The sequence below is a fragment of the Staurois parvus genome, unplaced genomic scaffold, assembly GCF_062004578.1.
Source record: "Staurois parvus isolate SC_StPar_1 unplaced genomic scaffold, SC_StPar_1.0 ptg000604l, whole genome shotgun sequence".
Classification (NCBI taxonomy): Eukaryota; Metazoa; Chordata; class Amphibia; order Anura; family Ranidae; genus Staurois; species Staurois parvus.
In genome coordinates this window covers 6,003,131-6,024,794 of record NW_028318400.1, presented here as the reverse complement: position 1 = coordinate 6,024,794, position 21,664 = coordinate 6,003,131, and positions in this window count along the sequence as shown.

Genomic DNA, 21,664 nt, shown 5'->3' with positions numbered 1-21,664 from the left:
AAAGCCTTATGCCCCAAACCTGCTGCAGAAAGCCATCTAGAGATACTATTGTGGATAGTGTATGGAACACTGCCTTGTAAAAGTGGAGATTCTGAATGGTGCTAGGAATATGTCAAACAATTTAGCTGGACAGTTGTAAATTCTCCCCAGTGTCCCTCTGACGGCATTAGACAGACACCATAAGCTGAAAGATAATACCACTGTCTTGGCCACAGCTAGGGATAGATCATTGGGGCTTTCCCTTTAAGCTCATTACTCTTCATGATGGCTCTACATACAATACTACTACAGTTTTTGAAGGTCAGGAAATCCTAGTCAAACTGTGTCTGATGGAAGCTGGTTCACTACCCAGACAACTTTCCACCCTCCAGCTAACTCTGATCTGAAACACCCCCTAAACAAAAAAGGGAAAGTTTGAGAGTAAGACACAAGTTCTGATTATGTTTTCTCTGTCTTTCATGCCTTAATGTTCTCCATGAGTTGGTTCCAAAATACTTACGTTTTCGCACTACAGCTGAAATTTCCCACCATTTTTCTATTAACTGAAGCTGACCACAATTCTGTGAATCCCTGTAAGTAATAAGTAGCTTGGACTTATCCATTGGAATTTATGGAGTTGCATTTGTCTGGTGTCTCATTGGACTGTCACTCACGGATATACCTTGTATCACCATGCCAGATTATTGACCTAATGAATGTAATGGTTCTCCATTGGGTCAGTTAGACAAAATGGTTTACTATGCTTCAGTTATGCATGAACACAGTGAGTGATCAGTACAGATCACTCATTGTGTTCATTCAGGAACGAAAGGGGCTGGTAAATGTGACATATTTAACAGACCCTTCCCACACTTTACATCCTGCAGGATGTGATTGTGTGATTGCAGCTGCCAATAGGAAGGAGAAGAGAGAAGCCGGGAGCACTGCAGGGGTGGGAGCACACAGAGAGGGCCTAGGCAGCAGGGGGAAACAAATAGTGAACATGGAGAGTGATGGGTGCGAGGAGAGGGGTAATTACTGGAACCAATCCCCTGCATGGCTCTCTCTTTCAGCTGCTGCAGAGACAGCCATACAGGGGATTGGTTCCAGTAATTGCCCCTCCCCTCCCTGCCCACATCCAATTTGCCCATCTGCATGGGCCCCCCTGCTGGACTGGCCCTGTACAGGAGGACTGGTGGTATCCCCTTATCCATAGCCCTGAGTATGTGTATGTCCCTGCAGGTGCGTGAAAATGAGCACATTCGACCTGATGTTCCTGACATTGCTCCCTCCTTAAGGGCAGTCCCAACTGAGCCATCTTTTTTTTCAGGGTGTACATGGTATTCTTGTGTCTGTGAAATAAGCAATTGCACTCATTTGCAGTGGTGGACAACATAGTATCAATAACTAAACTTTTATATTTTTATTTATTTATGTTATACATTCTGTTAACTACTTGCCCTCCTGAGGATTTACCCCCCTTCATGACCAGGCTATTTTTTGCATTACGGCGCTGCTTTACTTTAACTGACGATTACGCAGTCATGCAATTTTGCACCCAAATGAAATTTACATCCTTTTTTCCCCGTGAATTGAGCTTTCTTTCAGTTGTGTTTGATCACCTGTGCGGTTTTCATTTTTTGTGCTATAAGCAAAAAAAGACCGACAATTTTGAGAAAAAAACAATATTTTGGACTTTTTGCTATTACATGTCCAGTAAAAAAATTTAAAAATCTAATTTTGTCATAAATTTAGGCCACAATGTATTCTGTGACATGTCTTTGCTAAAACAAAAATCCCTATATGTGTAAATTAATTGGTTTACATGAAAGTTATAGTGTTCACAAATGGCGGTATAGATAATGGGATTTTTTTTTCTACTAGTAATGGTGGCGATCAGCAACTTTTAGTGGGACTGCGGCAGATATTCTGACACTGAGGGGAAACTAACTTGGTGTCACTGACACCCCAGTGACACCAATACAGTGACCAGTGTTAATAAAAGCACTGACACTGTACTAATGGCAATGGGCAGGAAGGGGTTAATGTGAAGGGCGATCAAAGGGTTAACTGTGTACTGGGAGTGTTTTACTAGGGGGCAGGGGGGTGTTCTTCACTGTAAGCACACTGATCAGGATGGCTGTATTGTGCATAGCTATCCCAAGCAGTATGCTGGAGCTGACAGGGAGGAAGATTGTTTGTAAACAAAACAATCTTCCTTCCTGTTGGAGATGCTCTGTAATCACCGGGCATCAGAGGTAATTACTGGGCGTGACTCGGTGATTGACATCCGCGAATGGCGGTGCAGGTAGGGGCGCGTGCCCCCTACCCAGAAATGCAGACTTACATATATATATACGTGATCCTGTGCACAGGTGCTGCCCTGTAGCAGTATATCTGCAATAGGGCGGTCCTAAAGTGGTTAAGTAATAAACTGAGTGATACATGAAAACTTAACAAAACAATTTGACATCGTCAACAGAAGTCACAGTATGGTTTATAAGCACAATTTTATTAGTATTTGTAGATAAATATGTAAATGTTTCAAGGTTGCAGCTGATTTTCATCCATTGTTCAGTAATAGATATAGATATAGATATACTGAGTTATACAATTTATTTTTCATGAATAATAATTTAGGTAATATATGGATGCACACCAAAAAACTTGACATTTTAAGTTACTGAATGGTTTATGCAAAAAAAGAAAAATATTAATACAAATTTTTAACAAATGGAAAGATTTCAAGGTTTTAGACACACAGCTGGCTTTTTATCCATTGTTCAATAAACCTACAGAGATTTACTGCCAGCTAGCACTTGTAAGTGCTAGCTACACCACAATGTAACACAAATAAGCAGGTAGCAGATGTCAGATATATACCTCAGGGACATTGGACTGGCTTATTCAGAAATATATACAATAGAAATTATTGAAGTAGCCCTCTGCACATTGCTATATATCCTTACACATTTCTAGCACAACCTTTACATAAAAACCAGGATTCTTTGTTTACATATACTGCAATACATGTTCAGGCCAGCCAATTACATGAAAGTGATTGCCCACTGGCCAGTCACTACTCTACTGAGCCAAATGACAAATACTTACTAGCACGGTAGAGTATTTACTGGCCAGAGAAGGATCACTTTGATAAAGCTGGCCAGCTTAAACATGTAATGGGATATATGCAAACCAAGAATCCCTGTTTTTCTCTTCAATAGTTTTTATTGAGTTTTGGAAAGTACAATAAACAGAAATACAACTGTAGATATTAAAAAAACAGTAAGCAAGGATGCATAGTGTATATATACATACATTGCTGCAGGTAACATATAAAATGTAAATAATTCCATGATATATTTATAGGCAGTACGTCTAAGAAGAAAGGAGACATTGCAGTTGACAGGTATGCTAAGATCTGACATTGTGCTAATTCTGCATCTATACTTTGGTAATAACCAGCAGTTAATAGGTAAATATACCAAAAGTGATAGGAGAAAACAATATTCAAGTCAAGGTTTGAATAATTACTAATGCCTGTAGTTTGATAGATAAAGAAGAAGGGTTAAATTTTGCAGGACCACCATTCATGCCACAGTTGCCATAGTTTGCTAGCTTGGTTTCATTTTCCCACAATTGTGGCCACCAGGTGTTCATAAGAGTAGTGCAAATCAATTAAATCCATGGTTTTTAGTGTAGTAGAAAGTGTTGGGGATTTCCAGTGCCTAGTGATAGTAAGCCTTGCTGCTAGTAGGATATGTATAATTGTTTGTTGTGCTCCAGTTGGTAGGGATTCAGCATCTAAGTTTAATAGTGCCAGTCCTGGTGAAGGGAGGGTGATAGTGATTTGGGAGATGTTGGAGATAAGATTAAATATGTCCATCCAAAAAGATGTAAGTTTAGTGCAATTCCAGAATATGTGGAATATGTCCCCTTTTTGGCCATGGTTTCTCCAACAACAGTTGGAAGACTGTCCACTAAACTGAGAAAGTTTATCAGGTGTTAGATACCATCTTAATGTGATTTTTTGTGGGAAAGTTCCCATTAGGTGGAGCAACGTGTTGCTTTGTAGGTTGCTCGACTTGCCCGTACCCATTGGAAGTCGGTATGTGAGCGTTCTAGATCATCATTCCAGCATCCAAGGAGTCATTTTTAATAAAATGTAATTTCTGTTGGAATAATTTATAGACAAGTGTAATTCCTTTTCAGGATATTGAGTAGGAATGGAAACAGGTCCATGCAAGCTGGGGTAAGCTACATAGCCAGGTAAATGAGGACGCTAAGCAGTGGGCTGCGTGATGTAGAGATAGAGATCATGGTTCAATAACTGATAGTCATTCTGAAGTGGTGGAAAAGATTTAAGAGTACTGTTTTATATGGTGTATGCCTTTAGAAGACCATGTAGTAAAGGACATGTCTTCTATGAGATTTTGAAGAGCTGTTGTCAGTATTTTGAGATGTGAGGTGGTAGGATATGTGCTAGCTAAAGTGACAAGTTTTTGCCATGTCTTTTACAGATGCTGTCATAGGTGCACACTAAGTAGCCATGATAGCAAAGATTGTCTAGGGATATAGGAGTACTCTATGGTACTCCATAATGTGCTTGGAGAAGGTATCATTCTATAAGTTGTGTAAGTATAGTGGCTAAGTAGTGCTCATGCAAATCAACATAGCTGGTTACCCCCACTGAGAGGTGTATAACTAGTTTGTTATGTGTACATCTAGATCTTATTTCTTTTCTTGGGAGGATGCATGTGATCAGCACAGGGCCAATCAGCACTGTCCAGACAGAGGGTCAGGGGATTTACAGTACAATTGGGAAGGTCAGCAATTACCCTGTTAATTTTATCGATGGTAAGCAAATTATTTAGATTTGATAGTTGTTGTGTAGTTAGTTTGGGAAGTGTTTTGTGATCAAGAAATGAATTTCCACTTGGGAGGGTTGATGTATAGTATTTTCATCCCTAATATTGTGCAGGTTGCTATAATAGAAGCTAAAATCATCTAAAAGCATCAGCAATCAACTAGGGGTTAAGGAGTTTTTCTTTGGTTTTTGGATGGTATAGACATGGGATTTTAGATTTTAAGCATTGTCCCTTGATTTGAAGGGCCAATGCTTTCCCTGCTTTATTGCCAGTGGTGTAAGTGGTGGCTTTTAGTTTGTGTTTTCCCAAAGGTTTGCAACAGCAAAAAGCGAAGTTCTTGGCGTAATGTGAATAGTTTGGATGTTAAGGTTGGGGATGGATGCAATTTTTTTTGTTTGTCTATTTTGATATTTGCCTATATCTTATCTAAATGCTGCGTCCTCTCCTTTTTGGCTCGAGACCCTAGCTGGATGACTATCAGACGACAGATCAGATACAGAGCCTGTATTGATAGTTAATATATCTTCAAGTTTATGTGAGATGGCATCTGTGTAAGAGGGTTTTTGCAAGAGAAAAGTATTGGTGTGCCATATATAGGTGTTTGGTTGAGATCTTCTGCTGGTTAGGGAGATACTTATTGGTGCGTGATCTGATCAATTAATAGTATGGACATTGGAGGAGCATACTTTCTGAAGTAACCATTTCCTGGTCAGGAAAAGATCTATTTGTGAATAGATATTATGATGGAGATAGGTACAGTAAGTATTGTCTCGTTAAGTACCATGACAACATCTCCATACATCATAAAGATCATGGGACTGCATACATTTGTGCAAGGGTGATTCATGCCATCTAGATCCTGAAATGGTATCCAATTGGTTATCGGGTACTAAGGTAATGTACCCATGTGGGAGCGAATATCCTTGTTGAATTTTTTTTTTTTTGCTTTCTTGATTTTTTTTTTCTTTTGCTTTCTTGGTTTTGTTGAGGATGCAACTTGTCATTGGTTGGGAGCATACTGTAGATGTTCAGTAGAGTGTATTGAGTGCCACTTATGGTACATAGCAGGATGATGTACCATGCTCCTCAAGGACACTTTGGTAGAGCTGAAAAGCTTGGGGTAAAATTTTTCTGAGAAGATGTATTAGAGCTGAATACCAAACCAGAGAGAAGGTAGTAGCTAGGTATTGTTAGTGTGGGATCTTTCGTTTGTATCTGGATCCATATTTCTTGGAGTGATGGCTGTTATTTTGCATCCAAAATGACAGCCCTGGTTTGGTTGCCCTGGTTTGGTGAGACGGTATCTTCCCTGCATAGATTGTCATCTTTAGTTTCCTCATATGCATCCACCAGATCATTAACTGTATTAGTGCATTCCTCCATTTTCTCCTCTATATAGTACACTCACTCACTCACTGCATGTCAGCAGAAAATTTGTGGATGAGGGAAGAAAGATCAGTGATAGGCAGCTATGGGGGATTGTAAAGCTTTGCCAGTATGAGCTGTATGGAGTTCTTTACTCACCCCTGAGAAGGACTGGTGTGGGGAGTCCATTCTTATAATTGCATGAGCAGCGCTGCCAAGGGGGCTGGTTGCTTCCAAGTTTTGTGGGGAAAAAGCTGTTGTCCCTCTATCGGGGTCACCCGAGTCAGCATCAGGGAGGTCTGTGTAGGATCAGGGATAGTGCCATCTTGTCCCATCTCTCTTGGCAGTGCTGGCCAAAGGAAGAAAGCTGTCGGCTTCTGTGGCCATTGGTCTTCCTTCTTTTTGCGAGACATCACTGATACAAGGTCTCTTGACATGCGGAAGGTGGTGAGAGGCTGAATGGTCACTGGAATTCTGCGGGTTGGCCTGGTATCTCCAGTCAGCTTCACAGAGCTCTGGGCTTAAGCAGCCATCTTCGAACACTTGCAAGCCATGCCCCCAAGAATCCCTGTTTTTACTTAAGAGATAGCCAGAATATATATAAGAGTGTGTAGAGGTGTAATTCAGTATATTCAGAGTTAACATGTGGTCACACATTGTGCAGGTCAGTGACCAGACCTGAGTCTGTAACTCTCCTCCAACTGTTTCTGTGTGCCCAATATAGGCAGTATACTCTATATATTGAATAGGAGATATTTATCACCCAAAATGCTGATTGGGAGCTTGTCGTGGGTTTCAAGGAAGCTTGGTGAGGAAAATAGGACTGTCTTCCCTTTAAGGGGCAGACTGTAAAAATCCTATGTGGAGCCTGGGGTTGTGAAATTGGCTATCTGCAGTCTGGCTGCACAAGTCCACCTGCCTGGATACCTGGTTTATTATAGAAGATCTAGGATGCCAGAGACTGGGCTAAGCACTTTTAAAAAGTCTGTAGAGACTGAAGTGACAGACTGTTTGCTGTGCAAGAGCACTTGTAGAACTCATTCATAAGACTTTGAGCTGCTTATGTAGAGAAAAGGCCACTGTGTAAGCTCTCTGTTATGTATTGAAGGAAGAAGGACTTTGTTTCCTATATTGTTTTGCTTAATCAAAGCTGATCAAATACATGAAAAGACACATGGAACCACCAGTATTCCTTTAGACTGTATTTTACAGTGCCTTCCTGTCACAGAGCTACCATATGAGCGATATATATATATATATATGCTATTTTGGATCCTTATTATCTGATTCTGATGTATTTTTTCTTTCTGTGCTCTAAGTGGAGTATCATCGCAGATGGCCTTGTGTATGTATGTGGTGAGCCTTCTGACTCACACATTTAATGCAAGGAATTCTTGCATACATAGTCATATGAATGGAAGTTATCTAGTTTACTTAATTTAAATTAATTTACAAAAGCCTCAGGCTTTCATAGTCAACTTATACCCCTGGTATAATGGGGAGCTCTGACATTTTATTCAAGTATAAGCATAACCAAAACTTTATTTTTTAATTTGGAATAGAGTATAAAACCCCTGTTAAATTCCACTGCTTACTATGCCCCTCTTATGTAGAATTACCCTCTTTAGTTGTCCTTGTAATCACTGTCGATAGTACAGAGAGTTAAAGGAGATCCAAATTGGAGTTTTCACTGGAAGATTTACCCCCAATCTTGTTTTTTTGTGAAGACACCTGTTTTGGGTGATAAATTTATTGAGATTTCCTCTTACTTTCTGTTACTTCACCTGGACATGAAGTGAGGAGAAATCGTTACAATGGGACACCAATGACAACAAAAAAATTATAGGGGTTATACTCTTCCCAACTCTTTTTTCAAACTGAAAACACTTTAATGTATAAGAATCCCAGTGACCAATCCAAGAGATCACCGGGGTCAAGAGTGTAGTACTTATTACTTTGGTGAGCACTCAAAGTAGAGGAAGGAGAGAACAGAGGATTTAATGAATGAATACACTCATGGGGGGTTGGGTTAAAGTACCGATGACCACCAATGATTAAATTAATTAAAACAGTGTAGTGTTCTATGTGCCCTCCTAGAATCCGAATGAATATAGATGTTTTTCAGTTGACAAAACCTGCACATTTCATTTTTCAATCAAAGGATGTTGGGCTGGAGGGTGCCAACAGGGCCACCCACAAAGTGGTTTATTTTTTTTTTTTTTTTGCAAATTCTTTATTTAAAGGCTGCAGAATCCAACAAGCTGTATAAATGACAAAATAAAACATACAAGTAGGCAATATACAAAGAGCAAATCGGTTCCATAAATGGAGAATGCCAGGGATAATAGTCATGAAATAGTTGAAATTTTGTCTGATTCATCAAGAACTGGCCAAAGCTTGATCAGTTTATGGTCAGCTTAAAATTGGACCCACCGTAATTTTTCCATTGATTCCAATGAATTAATATTACAATCCTTAAAGTACAGCATACATGCTTGTGTACATATCAATAACTGATAGGCTTGGGGTTAAATTCACTTTCTCCTAAACAATCAATATCATAACACGTAGCAAACATCATTCACATAAAAAGTACATTTATACAAAGCTTTTGATGACAAACATTCTGTAAAGTGAACAATATTAGAGATATAAATATAAAAGTTAGTTTCTGTATTTCCAAGACACCCATAATCTCAATCTCTTACTTTCTATTTAATTAGAATACTAAATTTCAAACTGATGTGAACCCATTCCACATTTAGAGTTAGCTTAGTAAGCAGTTAAAAATACTTTGGAAAAAATACAGACCATAATTTTGTATCAGTTATTGAAGTACTTTAAAAATATAATCTAATTTTGTGGCAAACAATGGAGGAGAAGTGTTGAAATTATCTGCCTCTATTCTCCAGGCAGTAAAACAAAATAGGAAAAAGTACAGAACTTCAATAATGTTTCTTCAATAATATACATATTGCAAGCTTTATGTTTTGTGGTTTTTAGATCAGGAAGAGTGAACGTCAGAAAGGTTTTAGTACGCTATTAAATACTGCCTGTGCTACTTGTTTTCTTTGCACTAACAATTAGTGCAAATAAAAAATATCATGGACAGTTTCAAGTACACTAATGAAGCTGCAGTCACTTTTTCCTCATATACTTTCAGACTTGTTTCTTATTTTTATGTTAGATTTTCTTGAGTTTTGAGTTTTGTTTGGTACATCAACAAAAATCTACTGATCTTTAGATCACCATAAATAGTGACAGCTGAAATTTGCTGAGTACTACCAATTGACGCTGAAGAGTACATCACAGTGAACACCTTCGATGAAAGAAGGTACTCCAGAACAGCATACTCAATGAGCTGCTGGAAACTTTTAGACTTGCAAGTGAAGTCAAATGATGAAAAATTTAAAAACAAGAGTAATAGCTTTGACGAGGTGGCTCCCACAGCAAAGATTCCTAGATGGACATCCAACAGTAGCTCAAACCATGAAAATACAGAAAGAAATTCCAGACCAAAATCGGATGAAAGAGTCTGAGATGATTTTAATTTTTTATAAAAAGTCATAGAAAAAATCTGTTGTGTTTTGGGGCAACACCACTCCCCCTTCATCAGGGCTCAACACAGGAAAAAGCTTAGATAGAGAGAAACCAAGTGTAGCAAACTAGTTCATCAGAGTTGGACGCGGAGTTCCCCTTTTTCTTTTAGTGGAAGTATTCCTCAGCCCTCATTCCCTACCCCCCTACCTTGCTGAGAGGCAAACATTATCTCCTGAGTGACAGATGGTGGGGGGTCAACACAGGTGAAGGCATCCCTGGTTTGGTGCCAGCAGTCTGGGGAAAATGTAACCTTTCTCACCTACGTTCTGATAAGGCCAGCATTCTCAGAGAATTGGGAAGCACTGACCCAAAACTGTGTAAGCCCCCACATCATAAAACTGACCAGCAGTAATTGAACATTCCTCAGGTCAACTGTATGTTTCATATCATGGAGTATGAAGCTGGTAGTTTAATTCAGAGTTCCCCTGACCCCTCCCAACACAGCGTAGTGAGAGCAACCCCCCTTTCAGAGGGATTTTTAAAAAGGACAGGCTGCAAGCCTGAAAATTTAGCTTTTTAACACATCTCCTTAGCTGAACATTGTAACAAAAGGAGATCAAAGAATCATCCTGCTCTGCAACTTGGATCTGCAAACCAAGGCATATTGGCAAGTAACTTAACCCTGTAACTTTCTTCCTATTATCTCTTTGCTGTATCTTTATATACATATATATATATATATATATATTTTCGTGACATCTCTTTGTAAATATTTTATTGCACCTGTTTGACTCTTTTAGTAATAAATCTTTCTTTCTGAAAGTGTTAAACTGTTTTTAAGCGCTACTTGCAATTCACAAATTCCTGCCTTTTGAAGAGATGCTACTGTGTTTGTTTACTCCCTGCCCAATTGGCCTGTAGTTGACCATATTGGACAGATGACTTTTCAATCATTATAGTGTATTTCTGACAGAGTTTCCATCTTCTCTGTACCAAAGATGGCGGTGGCAGTTTGAAACGGTTAGTTGCGTAATTAACCCGACCCAGTAACAAGCGCATTCAGGCTGCAGGCACTGATTGTGGCCCATTAGCTGGACAATCGCGGTGCAGGGTGCAGCTGAGTGTGGCCTTGTTACGCACGTCACACCGCGGTTTTAGATCGGCTGGTCCTTCGGTCACGAGTTTGGTGAGAAGGTCTGGGGTCTGACGCCGCGGGCGGGATGTATTACTATTAGTCGCGGACGTGCGATTGTCGCATGTTGGTGGCGGCGACCGTGCGATCGTGACACCAAGGACTTCACAGATCTATGTTAGAATCAGTATTGAACTCTCCTCATGGAGGAACAACCTAACAGTGATTGCTTAGCAGCAATGAAGGATGCACCATTCCATTATAACCAAGTAATCTACATTCTTGTCACCTACCTGGTTGGAGAGCAAAGTGATGAGAGGGCTTCCCTCCAGCACCCCTGGAGGCTCAAAGAAGCTTGGATGCTGATAGTATCATTTGCTGGTGGCTGTTCTAGGAAGCATCCGACTGTGTAGACAAGTGGATCAGGACATCAGCAGGAACACAGGATACACTTGTGGTGGAAAAGATCAGGTACAGCAGAAGGCGGTGAGATGACACCTGTAATAGATTAGGGTGGTGCAGGATCAGACTGGTAGGGAGAAACTGGAGAGACATGGTTGAGGTCAAGATATGGGACAAGGTCATAGACAGATGGTTAGTAGGAAAAGAGTTACCAGCATGGTCAGAAGCCAGAGCCAATGTCACACATGGTGATCAAGAGGATGGAGACAGCAGAATGGTCAAATGGCAAGCTAGGATCATACAAGAGATATCAAGAGAAGCAGAGTACTTAAATGAGTGAGGGTCACAACCAAGGGTCAATCAGAGGACAAGTCTAGAGGCAAGCCGAGTTGGTAACTAGAAATCAGGATAAATGCAGAATACACAGGAGCAAGTAACATGGGAAAGCTGAAGATAATCCAGCAATGTTCTCTCACTGCTTCCTTCCTTAGAGTGTTTAGCACCAGTTTCAGAATTAGATGTACACATGCACTGTGGGGTGCGCCCATGCAGGATACTGGAAGAAGTGCCAGGCCTGTGCATTGGCACGCACACTATTCTGTTCTGCGTGGCTTCCTGACACATTCTCTATGCCCTCCAATAGAAAATCCTACCAAACATTGTAATTGTGCTGTATTAACCAAGTAAGTAGATACATATCAGTCTCTTAGTGATGAGGCAGAGTGTCATAGCTAACTTGATGAAATAGTAAAATAAATTGGAGTGAAGGAACACTTGGTCTTTTTTTCTGCTGTCGGACTTGTTTCTATGTTTCAATCCTCTTTTACTGATATGTCAATGACAGTATTGATCCCAGAAACCAATCAGGTAGAGGCATCCCCAGACATTAACGAAAGGAAAATCCCAGGATGATATAACACAAGCTTTATTTGAATAGTTTTGAGCAGCGGCAATGTATTTCAAGGCATAAGGACAACCACATCAAGTGTGCTGCATAAATGCTAAAGGTAAAAATGCTTTGCAGGGTTTTTTTGCCTTCCTCTGGATAAACTGTGCGTATAGGATTATAACTTTTTTTTTTGGTTGAATTGGATGGACTTTTGTCTTTTTTCAGCCAGACTAACTATGTAACTACGTGAACTCACATCATTCAACATGACTAAAGAATAAGCATCTTCATAAATTATAACTGTCAATTTATAATAACCCTTTTGCTGCCAGGCCATATTCTTCACTTTTAACATCACAGAGTCAGACCAGTTTTACTATTTTTTTTATCATGTTTCAGAATTTGTTTCCTTACAGCATTAAAAATTTGTAAAATATCCTCAAAATCATACCATTTCTGAATGTGCAGGACTAATAGAATAGAAAGATGGTGCTACTGATTTTGTACATCCTGTGACATTTGCTCAAATCTTTATCTAAACAATATTTTATATACAAATACACTAAAATCATTACTAGAGCACACACAAACACAACATAATTTATACAATTCTTGGTGGTCTGCCGCGGCTGGATGATGGCCGCTTAGAGTGAGAGCTCCCGCCGGCCGGATCCCTCTACACCGCCTTACGGAGGAGCGGGGTGAGTGAGTGCTGTCTCACTATGGGGAAGTCGGACCGGACATCAGCCGGTGCCCGATCACGATCCCCACGGAGCCAGGGAACGCAGGGGCGGCATATACAGGAGCTCTTCCGCTCCCAGCAGCAGAGGGAAAGGCCGCAGTCATCTCCTTCTCCCTCTGCATCCCCCTCGCCCCCTCCCTCTGCTGCCACTGATATAACAGCTCCCTCCTGCTCTGCCTTGTCGGCTGCTCCGGACACAGTGCCACACCATGACATCCATCCTGCATCCCAATCCCTGTCCTTAAGGGATCTTCATGCAGTGGCAGCAGACATCAAGGCCACCCTGTCTGCCACGCTCACTAATGCCCTAGGAGATTTAAGGGAGGATATAAGGGCCATGGGCTCACGCATGGAGCAGGTGGAATCCACCTCCAGGCAAAACAAATCTGCCATTTTAGACATACACCAAAAATCAGTGAGGCACACTTCTACTATCAGAGAACTTTGCAGACATGTTGAGGATCTAGACAACCGTGGCCGCAGACATAACATTAGAATACGTGGTCTCCCAGAATCAGTGGAAACTAACGATATCCCCAAAGCGGTAATGGCCATATTTAATGACCTCCTTGGTCGCCCGCCAGCAACCCCAATTGACATCGAACGTGTACACAGAGCGACCCGCCCTAGGAGGGGAGACGCAGACCCACCCAGGGATGTCATTTGTTGCCTTGTAAGTTTCCCGCTCAAAGAGGATATCCTCAGATGTGCTAGAGACAGAAGGCATCTTTCATATGAAGGCGCAGACTTACAACTGTTTCAAGACTTATCCAGCATTACCCTACAACAACGCCGTGCATTACGTCCCCTTCTGGACATGCTCCGATCACGTAACATCACTTATAGATGGAGGTTCCCGTTCTGCCTCTCTGTACAAGCTAACGGACAATCATGCAACCTGAGATCCCCTGAAGAATTGCCATTGTTTTGTTCCTCCCTGGACATACCTTTGATTGACCTACCTGACTGGTACAGCTCCATAAGATTGCCACCAGTTCAGGGCCTGGGATCGGTGGACAGTGCTATGGATTGGCATGCTCAATCTAACCGTAGAGGTCGGATGCCTCCGACGACTCCTCCGAGACTCCCCACAGGGGGCGCAACAGCCATCCTCAGCCCGACGGCCTCTCCTGCACATAGGAAGCCGCGGCGCGAAATCTAATAGTCCGGAATCCCCACAAAGCAATACCTTTCCGGCGCATGTTTTCGCCAGGTTTCTATATTTTGCCAATTCCACGAACGCTTTCTTACAGTTTTGCCACGAAAGTTCCAGTTACCTCTTTGTGCACTGATCAATGCCTGTTGAACTTACACTTTGCGACACATACCTCTTCTCCACCAGGATGGCATCCTCTGCTCTACAGAACTTACATACAGTTATGGCCCTGTATACACTTAAAGGGCCTCCTCACTTCTCCCTACATGATATGGGAACGGACATTGACCGTATGCAAACCGGTTTCACTCCCCACATTGGGGAACAGTTTTTTTTTTGGATCCATCCAGGTCATCGCTCAAACACACTCAGCTTCCTTTGGCAGTCTCTCCGCCCCCCGCTGTTTCTTGACCTGCGCCTCTTCACAGCCTCCTGGGCCCTCTGACCATCCGTCTGCATTCTGGAAGACTTCCATCCTTCAGCTCCGTCCTTATGGTATTAAATGAGCTTCACTCTTACGTCCCTGAAGATGTCCTGCGGCCTGCAAGAGACTGCTCAGTATCACGCTGTTCGCTCCCCCTACACCTTGGACTGCCCGGCACATCTTGGTCCTTCGGATGACGCCTCTGCCTGATCTGTAATGTATTCTCTTTGTGGGATTGTGTCAGTGACCTAATTTCTCTCTTGGGGGGCGGTTTGAGGGGATATGGTTACTGTATGCTGGGATGGGCAGTAGCGTTATAGGGGTTGGTAGCGGCAATTACTGTACATGGAGTTTGGCTGTGTGGATGAGCATCGCCTCCCTCTGCCACTAGATAGTTCACCCGGATTTGAGTCCTCCTTTTTTCTCTCCGGGTTGTCCTTACCTACTACTTTGACTGTCGAGGTTAACCTGAGGACTATCACGCCCTCGATTACCCTCGTACACATCCCCCTTTCGCCTCCTCGTCCCCTTTACTATGCCGAACTGGGAGAGGTGATGCCCGCCCCCCCTGCCACTCGGAGGATTCAGAGGTCATTTTGTTCTATGGGTGTGTGGGTTTTTTTTTTTTTTTTTTTTTTTTATATGTTCTTGTAGGTGTATGTGTACATGTATGTATATGTGTATATATATATATGCATATCAGCTAGCTCATTTCAGATTATGAGCTTGCATGCCTGGTTTTGATCCTAAGAAGCTTAGTCGCTCACCGGTGGTTGCTTAGGGGTTTCTGTGTGTTAAGCCTGTTATGACACGATTTCACATGTTTTGCTGTTGATGTCTAATTTTCCTTACGCCTTATGATACGGTTTGCCTGTAATATTTGTGAGGGCCCCTCACTACTCTACTCATAATGCTAAGTCCCTAACCGGTCTTGATCTCACACTAGTATAGGCTATCCTGGTTTGTAAGTGTCCGCGCACTTTTTCTACACATAGTGTACTGTTGCTCCTCGTTTTGCGGCCCCCCAGTCATATTGCGCCTATGCCCCTTCTCCCAGTTCTCACCCTTTGAGCGTTACGTTACATTTTTTTCCCCGCAGAGGACAGGTGGTCATTTTCTGGTTATTTAATCTATAGGACTCCCGACACTATTTGCACCCTTCGTACCCCGCATCCTTCCTTTTTCCCTCTACATCATTGCTCACAGAGGGATGCCGGCCGGCAATGGTTCACTTCCTAGTTCTACGTCGACTTTGACCCCCACACAGTGAGCTCAGTGAGCTTATACTGATTCCTCTATTCGGCTACTATTATTATATCTTTTCTGGTCTCTCTCCCCTTTTTTTTCTCGCGCTTCTCTCTTTTTCTTCCTGAACTTCCTTTCCCTTTTTTTTTTTTTTTTTTTTTTTTTTTTTTTTCTCACGTGGAACAGCGGGTCTGTTCCCCAAGCTGTCTATTACCTATTTTCCTCTTTTTCCTTTTCTTGTTCTCATACGTCTGTTTTCTTTTTCTTTCTCCTTCTACTTCCCCCCCCCCCCTTTTTTTTTTTTTTTTTTTTTTTTTCCCCTTCTCCCCTCCTCCTTCCCCCCCCTCCTGATCCGTAGTACACCGTTACATCTGACTTAGACGACACTAGATAGCAATCATGCTCTCTTCCACCTCAATGGCGGGTCATTTGTCTTTGAAAATCCTCTCACTAAATGTAAAGGGATTGAACACACCGGAAAAACGTTCCATGCTTCTCTCCTATTTACACAAACAGAAAGCAGATGTGGTCTTTCTGCAAGAGACGCACTTTCGACAAGACTCCATTCCCAAGTTATATAATTTCCACTTTCCTACGGTCCTCCATGCCACTAACCCTCTAGCTAAATCAAAGGGGGTGGCCATATTGTTCGCCAGGCACCTTCCGTTCCAAATAACAGATTCCCTGGCGGACCCCGAAGGTAGATATTTGCTTATAAAGGGAGTCTTTGCCAACAGACCAATCACACTTGCTAACGTATATGCGCCCAATATTAAACAGGTCCCTTTTATGCGTTCACTTACCTCCACTTTGGCGGCTTTTCAATCAGGGATGCTGATACTGGGAGGTGATTTGAATGTACCTTTGAGCCCCCTGATAGATTCCTCTTCGGGATGTTCTTTTTTGCCTTACAAGGCTCTGAAGCAAATACGCATACAACTTCAGCTCTTGCAACTACACGACTCCTGGCGTATCCTCAACCCTACCGTCAAAGACTACACTTTTTTCTCTCCGCCACACAACAAATACTCTAGGATAGACTACTTTTTTCTGTCGCAATCAGATCTTCCATTCCTCCATGCTGCTACCATAGAACCGATGACTCTCTCAGATCACCATCCCATCACTATGTCTCTACGGTTCCCCACTGCTCACTCACGCTCAACATATTGGCGTCTGGATGCTTCCCTTCTAGCGGACGCTGCTATTGAACAAGAGATCCGCTCTAAGTTGATTGAATATTTCTCTTTGAATAGCTCATCGGACACCTCTCCCCTCACGCAGTGGGAAGCTCATAAGTGTGTTATACGGGGTATCCTCATGGCTACTGCGTCGAGACGTAGGAGAGCCAAGCAGGAGCGCCTGAGACTCCTCACAGATAGGATTCACACCTTGGAGAGAGCACATAAGCGGACTCTGGCTGCGTCGACCCTTGCAGACCTTACGAATACTCGCTCACAACTTCTTACGGAATTGGGTAAGGTTGTTAGGAAAAAATACATTCTTTCTCAAAAACTGTACTACGAATTCGCAAATAAGAGCGGGAAATTTCTAGCTAGAGCGCTTCGTGAGAAACGAGCCAGCATGACGGTACATAAAATCAGGGGCTCTGATGGCACCGAGGCTACATCTGACCCCGATATTGCCTCCCACTTTGAACGCTTCTATAGAGATTTATACAATCTTTCTCCGGAACGTCCCCCTATACATACAGACAGGTCCAGAACCTCCTTGATCTCCGAATTCCTTCGCCTTTACGGTCCTGCGGCCCTCTCCGAAGATCTGGTTCAGGCTATGGAAGGGGACCTGACCCTAACTGAGCTTCAGTCCGCGACAAAACAGATGAAACCGGGTAAGAGTCCGGGCCCTGATGGTTTTACAGTAGCTTACTATAAATCTTTCCTGGATATCCTGAGTGTCCCATTTCTTTTGGCTTTCAATACTCTCTCTCATCCTTCCCGATCGCAAAACCGCCTTTTAGAGGCTCACATCACAGTTATCCCTAAGAGTGGGAAAGATACCACACAGGTCTCTAATTACAGACCCATTTCCTTGCTGAATGTGGACATCAAGTTATTTGCGAAGATCATCGCTAATCGTCTTCTTCCCCTGCTCCCCTCCCTGATTGACCTAGACCAAGTGGGTTTTGTCCCTGGGAGAGAAGCAAGGGACAATACCATTAAGGCCCTTAACCTTAACCATTGGCTCCATAAGTCTAACTCTCCTGGTTTTTTTCTCTCCCTGGATGCAGAAAAGGCCTTCGATAGGATTGCGTGGGACTTCTTGAAGGCATCTCTAGTAGCACTGGGTTTAGGTGAGAAGATGCTTAACTTCATAATGGCCCTATACTCCGATCCGACAGCTCGAGTGAGGGTGAACGGTCATTTATCGAATTCCTTTCATCTAAGGAATGGCACACGGCAAGGATGCCCCCTCTCTCCGCTCCTGTTTGTCCTCTCCCTTGAACCTTTGCTACGGAAAATTCGCTCGAATTCCGATATCAAGGGGATTAGGGTAGCGGACAAAGACTACAAGCTCGCAGCCTACGCAGACGATATTCTCCTATTTCTTGCTGATCCTCACATCACCTTGCCCAACCTACTGAAGGATTTTGCCCTCTTCAGATTCTTATCGAATTTTAAAATTAACTTCTCCAAGTCGGCTGCCCTTAACATTACCCTGCCTGCTGAGCTTGTCTCCTCCTGTGAGCTCCAATTCCCATTCCATTGGGAAAAGGAATCCTTAACCTATCTCGGTATTCAGCTTACCCGTAATCTGGACGACCTCTATGTGAAAAATTTCCTTCCCGCTCTGCGCTCTCTGCAGGAAGACCTTAATAAATGGCATCGTCCTTCCTTCTCTTGGTTTGGAAGGGCAGCAATAATCAAAATGAATATACTTCCTCGCCTTCTATATCTCTTCCAAACACTGCCAATTCATTTACCCCTTGTCTTTTTTATATCGTGCAAAAGACTTTGCTCATCATTCCTATGGCATCATAAGCGTCCGCGCATTGCTTTCTCCCAAATGACCCTTCCTAAGCTTAGAGGTGGAATTGGCTTCCCTGACCTTCACCGCTACTACTGGGCATGTCACCTTTCCCGGGTAGTTGATTGGCACGTTCACACTGCCTCCAAGGACTGGATATATATAGAAGATGCGTGCTCACCCTTACCCCTGGCATCGATTCCTTGGCTTCTGCCGCAGCACACGCCTCATACCCTTCTCACTCACCCTTTGGTGGGGCCTACCTTAAAAACTTTTCGCTTGGCTTGTAAATTTGCTTCCATCTCCGAAACACCCAACCCGTTAACCTCTATTCGTCTCAATCCTGCTTTCCCTCCAGGAATGCACAAGGACTTCTTACTGAAATTTTGGCCGCATAAACAGATCTTGGTGAAACATTTTCTCCACAAAGGCAAGGTGAAAACACTCAGAGAACTGACTGAAAGTCTAGGTGTCCGCGATTTCCCTTTTTGGGTATATTTTCAGATTAGACACTATCTGCTTTCACAGAAACCCCCGTTCGACTGGGGCCGTTCTCTTACCCCTTTTGAAACTATCTGCGCTAAAGCTGAACCACGAAAGCACCTGATCTCGGAGATCTATCCCCTCCTACTGGAGAATCGGACTTATGACTCCCTCCCATCATGTCGAACGTGGAATAGAGATCTTGAAACTAACCTATTGGACTTAGACTGGGACCGGGTATTTAAGCATTCTCATAAATGCTCCCTCAACGTCTCGACTCAGGAAAATGGCTACAAAATAGCCTCGAGATGGTACCGAACCCCTTGGAAAATTCATCGGTTCAACCCCGCTTTCCCCAACAGTTGTTGGAGATGTGGGACCTCAGATGGATCATTCCTTCACATCTGGTGGTCTTGCTCTGTTCTGCAACCGTTTTGGCAAGAAGTACACAGGCTAGTGGTGTCTGTAACTACCTTACCTGTGGATTTCTCTCCGGCTCAATTCCTCCTTCATCACTCTTCCCTTTCCGGGGGGCAGTATTTCAAATCTTTAGCTATGCACATGATCAATGCAGCCAGACTCTGCATCCCTGTTCTGTGGGGTTCCACACGCCCTCCTTCTATACGCGATTGGCTCACCCGAGTGGGTAAAACGGCAGTTATGGAAGAACTGATTGCGACTGCACTTGATACCCCTACGAAATTTTCCCACACTTGGGCCTGTTGGACTCATTTCCTGACCACCCCTGCATATCAGTCTCTTATGGACCAACCTGTTTGACTTGACTTAGGTTCCCTACTGTTGTAACTCAATTGTATTTGACCCGATGGTGGTCAACATACTCCTCCTCCTTTGTGTACATCCCACATTTATTTGCAACTAATGTTAATTTAGACTTCTACCGCACCTGATATGACCCGTATTGATGATCCAATAATTTTTGCAGTCACCCCCTCCCTCACTCCCTTCTACCCATATGTTTCCCTCCCCCCCCCCCCCCCTTTTTTTTTTTTTTTTTTTTTTTCTTTCTCTTTCTTTCCTTCGCGCTTCTCTCCTTCCTCTTTTTTTTCTCCTCTCTTATGCTTGTACAAGCTCCAGATAATTATTCCGCAGAGCATTAGGCATGATGTCAACACCTTATCTCCTTTCCCATTAGCGATTTCCATGACAATCTACTCCCATATACGCTCTCCGCCACCTCCACTATCTCAAACCTGTAGTTTGGACTTCTGCTTAGATATTGTACGCACCTTCCTTTCCTCCATAGCACCATACTTTGAGCCATTACTGTAGAATGCCTGGTGCCTCCTTGCTCTATTCGTTTGACAAGCACACTGGAATATTGCAGGCACAACCTTGTCGTGGTTTTACTCATCCAATTTGTTCATTTCTGCATTGGATTGCATGCTCTTCTGTATGATATATGTTTTGCCACATGACCTATGTTCAACCCGTTTGAAATTTTATTCTGTCTTGTATCAATCTGTGTGTTTTGTTTTCAATAAACACCTCTTTTTTGGAAATTTATACAATTCTTATGTAGCACTACCCTTGTGAGGGCAGCTGTATTGAGGGTATTCCTAAGCTTCCCTTCGCACAGCCAGGTAACAGGTATTTTTCACAAAGACTTGCATCCAAAGACAGTGGCCAGTCCATGAACTTGATTTTGTTGTTTTATTAGGGGAATTCAACTTGGATAGGGAAATAGGGATTGTGGGATGCCAAATTTGACTTGAAACAATGGAAGGGGGACACTTCCTTTCTATGTACAAAGCAGATCCTGGGCTGTTCTTTTCCCAAAAGCTGTCAGTCATTGAAGATCAGTAGCAGCTGACCCTTATGGGCGAGGAACTAGAAGCCCCTCAAATATCACTTTACTTCTCGTAGCTGCATGCAGAGATGTCTTCTCTCCCCCTACAGAGCTGCTCCTAGCTCCACAGCCGGCAAGCACTGCCAGCCCTCCTGGCTTCTTGGAAGATCTCCGGGGACAAGGATAAAGGATTGTGCTCAGTGCCTTGATCCCATCCACAGAATGTATGCTCCTCAGCCAACCCAAGCACAGCCAAAAGGATGCTCCCCCAGACCTACGGGGCCCCTCCTAGACATTGAGAGTCTCCTCGGCACTCCATCTTCCACCCGATTCCCCTGTCAGCCTGACTCTTCCATATTTATAGGTCAGTCCACTACTCTACCAAGGCCTCAAAACCTGGGATTGGCGAGACTTTCCATGAATATGCCTCCACCCCTTCCTTCTTACCAACTTCCGGAAGGTTCTATGGTCCTCCAGAGTCAGGAGGAGGCAATAGAGCCACAACCTGTCGAGTCATCCTGCTGACCTGCAACTTTATTCTTTTGCTTTATCCTTTCAAAAAAAAAAACTCTATTTATTTAAAAACTTAAAAAGTGTCCACTCACATTATGGAGGTAGATGAGGGGAAGATTACTTTGAAT